The following is a 6,230-nucleotide window of genomic DNA, read 5'->3' on the forward strand; positions in this document are numbered from 1 at the left end:
CCATTACTCATCTCCTGGGATGGGATTCTCCCATCCTCAGGGTGAGAGGCGGGGGCTGGCTGTGGGACGTGGGGAACTGAGCAATGGGCCCAGCCTCTGGGGGACAGCCTGCCAACACCTGTCACTCCACCAAGTTCAAAAAGAGCCTGGGCGCAGCTCACATCCTGCTGTTCTTCTGGAGCCCAAGAAGAGAACAGGAAAAGCCAAGAGGCCTGGCTTTGGCGCTGACTCATCAAGAAGTGGGCGAGCAGCCAGGTTGGGAAGGGTAAGGAGTGTGTTAGATCCATCCTTCCTTCTCTGGATACTCACTGGAATAAGGCTGAGCCCCAGAGCCAGGAGCCTGAATCCACCCCACCCAGAGCCGTGAGATGCTCAGACTGTGAGGGGAGGAAACATATGTTAGATGAAATCCTGGTCACGTAACTAACCCCTTTAGGAAGATGAAGGTCTTCACTTGGCCAAATATGTCTGTGGCAGTCTTGGCTGTGAAAGGCACCGCCCTTCCCCTGGCCACAGCCTGGAGAGCCGGAGGGCCAGCGGGGAGGCCTCGGGTGAAGAAGTAAGAGGAGACTTAAGAGCTGAAAACAGAAGGAGGGGGTGAGAACAGAGACATGGAGCCTGAAAAAAGAGCAACCTGTCTGTCTAGAGTCCATAAGTTCCTGGGGTGGAAATGTTCACTGGACTTTGAAGAATCGGGCTGTTTAATATTTGAATTCCAGTTGTTTAGTAGTGGCTCCCTCCACCGTCATCACCAACCTTCCAGAAAATCTGCCACACCCTAGCCTTGTGGCAGTGGTAAACTTGAGGAAGGGAAGAATGGGGCGGTGTCCCAGCAGTGACAGTGGCAGTGTGGACAGCACGCTGTAGAGCCAGATTATGTAGGTTTGACACACTATATGTGTAAACTTAGGTCTTGTCAGAGACTCTCTGAGCCTTGGTTTCACCTGCAAAACGGGAATGATAACGCAAAGACCAATTTTTTTTCAGCACGGATATGAGTACCTTATGTGGATTATCTTATTTAAATACTTTCTACAACCCCATGAGGTAGGTGCTGTTTTCACATGAGGAAACCGAAGCAAAGCAGCTGGCTAAGTTTACACAATAAGTAGTAAGACTCAGGAGGTCTCACTCCAGAAAATGTGCTATTGACTATGACACAGATGGCATCTACCTATTAAGGTAGTTGTGAGTGTCAAGTGAATTTATGCATATAAAGCGCTCATAACAGTGGCCAGGTCATAGTAAGCTCTTGTGCTATGATTAGTGAAAATGTGAATACCTAACTCAATTGGCTTAAACGTTAAGAGAACTTATCATTTCACCACCAAGAAGTCCCACAGCATTCCTGGCCTCTGGATCAGAGGTGATTCAGTGGTTCAGTGATGGCATAAGGAGCCAGGAGCTTTCTGTCTCCTGCTCTGCACTCTGGCTTCCGTCCAAGGGTGGCAAGGTGGCTGCCAGCAACACCCGGAGCATCTTGCATCCTTACTTTTCTCCAGCAAGAAAAAGAGGCTGTGCCCCTAGCCAGACAGCTAAGGCCTGCCTTTCAGTCTGATTGGGCAAGGTATTGTGGATGCAACTTTAAAGAACTTGAGACACTTCTCAGCTGGAGGACCTGAGAGACCCCTGGGTTACACAAATAATTTCTATACAATGTGCTCATCTAGTGTCTAGTGGTGCCGGATCCAGAGGAGGAAGAGGTTTATTTGGACTGAGGGTGGAGGTGTGTTTGTGGGAGGCTCCCTGGAGGCTTTGCCTCTGAATCCTGAAATATGAGAAAGATTTCCTCAGCCGGGAAAGCCTGGGCAGAGGGTCAGAGGGTACAGCCTGAGCGAAGATCTGTGGGCTTCGGGAAGCTGGGGCTTGTGGGCAGGATAGGGGGGTTGGGGAACGTGGAGACAAGACCCTCAGAACACAGAACTCTCTCCTCCCTACCTCACCTCTAGGCTGGGAGGACCAACATAATAACAGCTAACCATACTGAGTGCTTACTACATGCCCGCACATCACGGGCATTTAATCATCATGACAGCTCTTTGAGGAAGTCCTGTTACTCTCCATTTTACAGCTAGGAAAAGTGAGTTCCGAAGAGGTTAAGTAATTTGCCTCAAGTCACACTGCTGGCAAGGGCAGAGCTGGGATGCAAATCCAGGCAGTCTGACCCCAAACATGTACTTTAAACATGTCCTGAACCTCCCTGGCCAAGCCCCCAACCCAGTAGGGAGCAAGAGAGCAGAGGGCAGGAGAGAGAGAAGTCCCATCAGGCCGTGAGTCACTGCAGCTGGTGGTGGCCACAGCAGGGGGAGACCTGCATCTGGCAGACAAAGGCAGGAAGCCAGGGGTTTTATCTCTGATGGCCGGGAAGTTGTCCTCAAGCCCCCAACCACGGGCCTGAGAGACAGGGAGAAGATGGGGGAGCTGACCTGTAAAGGGGCTCAGCAGACCTTACTTACTTCATAGGACTTGACTTTTCCATCTTCGTCTTCTCATTTGAAGTAATAATCATCCTCGTTATTTCAAATATCATGCCATTAGGAGGGGGCAACTGGGATGCAGTAAAGAATGCAAAGCTGCTTTTTACCATGTCACTTAGAGGTTATTTATTTTTCTTATTAAAGCAGAAATCCTGAATTGAAAATGGTAGCAGTGATTGCCTTTGTGGCTTAGCTTTTCATTCGACTTTTCTACTTTTTGGGGTTTTGCCCAGTATTCTTTACAATAAACATATTTTACTTTTTAATGGGCTCCTCCTGAAAAGAAGATCATTAAAATTCATTATGAAAATTCCTCCATGGGATACATCTACATAAACCTATGCATATATGCATAGAATGTCTTCGGAAGGCAATCCAGGGAAATGATTAAGTGTGTGGCCTTGGGGAAGAGAAAAGGGAGACTTGGGTGCTGGGGAGGGGGTGCCTTTGAGTGTAGGCTTCATGAGACTGCTGGAATTGTTATTTATTTATCTTACCGTATGCTCGCATAACCTGTCAAAAAAGTTTTGTTATTATTATTTTTTTAAGTCAAGAAAAACAGCCAGACCCAAGTCCCAAATCCCTACTGGGTTCCACAGTTGTCACCCTTGGGATCCATCTCTGGGCTCCCCCTCTCATTCTCTGTTCTGGCTCTTTAAGAGACACCCCTTTTAGAGAGACTCTGGGTCTGTGGAAGTCTCCCAGCCAAGTGCCTGTTTCCACAGAAGTAGGTGCCTGGCATTTGAAGGAGCAAAACTACAAAGATGCTCCCCAGCCTTTCCCACTTTGCATACCCTTCGCCGAAAGTGTTCACATTAATAAGGTTCCCCTCCTCCCATGCCATCGACATGGAGGACGCTGCCCATGGGCAGGCAGCTGCTCTTCACTGGATCCTCAGGGTACCTCCACACCAGGAAAAGAGGCCCCATTTCTCAGAGCAGTACAAGGCCACCCCAACTGGTCCCTGCCCTTCTATCTAGCTTTATCTTCTCCACTGCCCCATCTCAGACTGATGGCTGGGCACCAATAGGACCTGCCACCTCAAGTCACTCACCTCTTGCCTGTGCACGAGCTGTTCCCTCTACCTGAACAGTCCCGCTCTCTCACCTGCCCAGCTAATATCTACTCATCACACGAACCTCATTTTAGATGGGCTCTCCTCCAGGAAGCCCTCCTTGATCTTGCCAGGGGCTCTCTTCGGTCTCCCATAGCACGTTGGGATTTCCGAGCGCAGAATTCTAGCTGTGCGCCACTTTGACATTGACTGAGTGACTCTGGGCTAATTACCTAACTTCTCCGTATTTCAGTTTTCTCATTTATGAAACAGTGCTTAGCTCAGAGTTGTAAAGATTACACGACTTAATCCAGATAAGATGCTCAAAATAGTGCCTGGTACATAGTAAACACTTGATAACTTTTGGTTCTTATCACACCATACTTGGGATTGCCTGTTTATCTGTCTCTCCCCCTAGACTGTGATGAGCTTCTCGAATACTGCGGCTGGATCGTGTCATCCTGATGTTCAGTCAGGGCCTGGTACATATTTAAACAAATGAAATAATCCATTCAAATCAATCAACTTTTTTGAGCATTTGCAAGGCATGTGAATTATCTAATACTCTGTGTCAGAGACTGGGCTACACACTAAGTACTTTCTATACATTATTTCATTTAATCCTTGTGATGAGGGTTTGAGTTAGGTACTTGCAGCCTGCCCATGTCACAGATGGGTAAACTCTATCCCCTTTATCGGTTTTATTTTTTCATTGCAGCACATATTATGCGTTTATTTGTCTGTTTGTGATAGAGCCAGACTCCCAACTAAAACGGAAGCTCTGTGAGAGCGGAGACTATTCTGTGGTATTCATGGGGCCCAGAACAGTGTCCGGCACGTAGTGAGTGGGTGAGCAACTTATATGTGTGTGAAACACCCTTTGCCTCCGGAAAACCTTGATTCTCCTCCACCCCAGACTGAGACGATGCCCCCACACTGTGCTTTCATTACACGTGGCAATTATGTGTACTTCCCCCAACCCAGCAGGTTGACCTCACAGGTTGCAAGGACCTTGTTAGCTTACAATTCCTTATTTTTAATTTTTAATTTTTTTTTTTTATGCCGACAGCACCTGGTTTTCCTAGGTGGTCTCCCATCCAAGTACTAACCAGGCCCTACCCTGCTTATCTTCTGAGATCAGATGGGATCGGGCACGTTCAGGGTGACATGGCCGCAGACTTTATATTACTTCTTAAAATGTGGTTTTCTTGGCCATCCTGCCAACTCCAAAAGGGCAGGGCCTGTGGTTAATAATAAGAGTAATGACGAACATTTGTGGAGTATTTAGCGTGGGCCAGCTCTCTATATGATGTATCCCCTTCAGTAGTTTCCAGAAGTCTCTGAAGTATGATGTTGTCTGCACTTTATGGGGGAAGAAACTGAGGCTTGTGGAGGTGAGGAGGCTTGCTGCAGGCAAAGTGACTAGTGAGTCACTTGCTAGCCGTGCCTGACCCAGGCAGTCTGAATTTAGTATTGAGGTCCTTAACCTCTTCAGAAAAGACAGCAGTCATTTATACCATAAACTGAGCAGGGAGCACTTGACAAGTGTCTTCTGACTGCCCCCTGACAAGCAGGAGACAGAAAAGGTGGTTCCTGGCTCCACTCCAGACAGTAGGGGTGGGGTGCTGGACCCAAGTCCCCACATGGGCATAACATTTCTCTTCCTCCTCACTCTCCAAAGTGGGTCCTACGGGCTCAGAATCCCTTGTTTTTTTACTTTGGAAAGACCAGCGAGTGAGCTCGTGCTGCCATGTTTCCGAGCTGGCCCACCTAGAAGGTTCCACCCTGACTGCCAGACTCCGTGGCCCCAGTGATGTTGATGTAAGAGGGCTGGATCGTCTTCCTGGCTATTAGCAAAAGGAAAACCAACCAACCCACAAAAAAATTGCTTCAAAAGAGAGAAGCTGTAAGACGAGTCTGCCACCTCAAGTCACTCAAAAAGGAAAGAAAAAAAATCCTAAGATTTCAGCTGGGGATCCAGCTTTTCCTCCTCTTGGATCCCTTTGGTGTTTATTTTAATTAAAAATACTTTCAAACTGCCAGAAAAGTTGCAAGAATAATACTCAGAGCTCTGAAATACCCTTTACCTAGATTAACCATTTGTTTTTTTGCATTTGCCACATTTATTTTCTCTCTCTCGACAGATATTAGACAGATATAGATAGAGATGTAGATAGATAAATAGGTAGATAGATATAGTTACATATATAATTATGGGACATATATTATTTCTGAACCACCTGAGAGTCGATTGCAGATATCACACCCCTTGACCCCATAATGCTTCGGTATGTATTTCCCATAAAAAGGCTAGCCTCTCACCTAACCACAGTACAGCTATGAAATTCAGGAAATTTAACCTTCATATAATACTTCAATCTACTATCCATATTTTTGTTCTGTCAATTGACCCAGTAATGTTCTTTATAGTATTCTTTTCCCTCTAGTACAAGATCCAGTCCTAGAGCATGTATTATGTTTAATTGTCATGTCTTTTTACTCTCTTCTAATCTGGAATAGCAACCTGCCTTTCTTTGCCTTTCATGACATTGAAATTTTGAAGAATACAGACTAGATATTTTATAGACTTGTTCAGTTTGGATGTGCCTGATTTTTCCTCATAATTAGATTCGGGTTATGCGTTTTCAGCTGGAAATTACAAAACTGATATTGACTGCTTCTCAGGGTGTCACTTCTAG

At 46.4% G+C, this 6,230-nt stretch overlaps 1 non-coding gene across 1 annotated transcript; it reads right to left on the reverse strand.

Moving 5' to 3' along the window:
• Positions 1-4,591: 4,591 nt before the first annotated feature.
• LOC111738299 lies at positions 4,592-4,710 on the reverse strand. The gene has a single exon (XR_002779805.1). It is a non-coding gene; the product is annotated as a 5S ribosomal RNA (ribosomal RNA).
• Positions 4,711-6,230: the final 1,520 nt, after the last annotated feature.

The sequence above is a fragment of the Pteropus vampyrus genome, unplaced genomic scaffold, assembly GCF_000151845.1.
Source record: "Pteropus vampyrus isolate Shadow unplaced genomic scaffold, Pvam_2.0 Scaffold36, whole genome shotgun sequence".
Classification (NCBI taxonomy): Eukaryota; Metazoa; Chordata; class Mammalia; order Chiroptera; family Pteropodidae; genus Pteropus; species Pteropus vampyrus.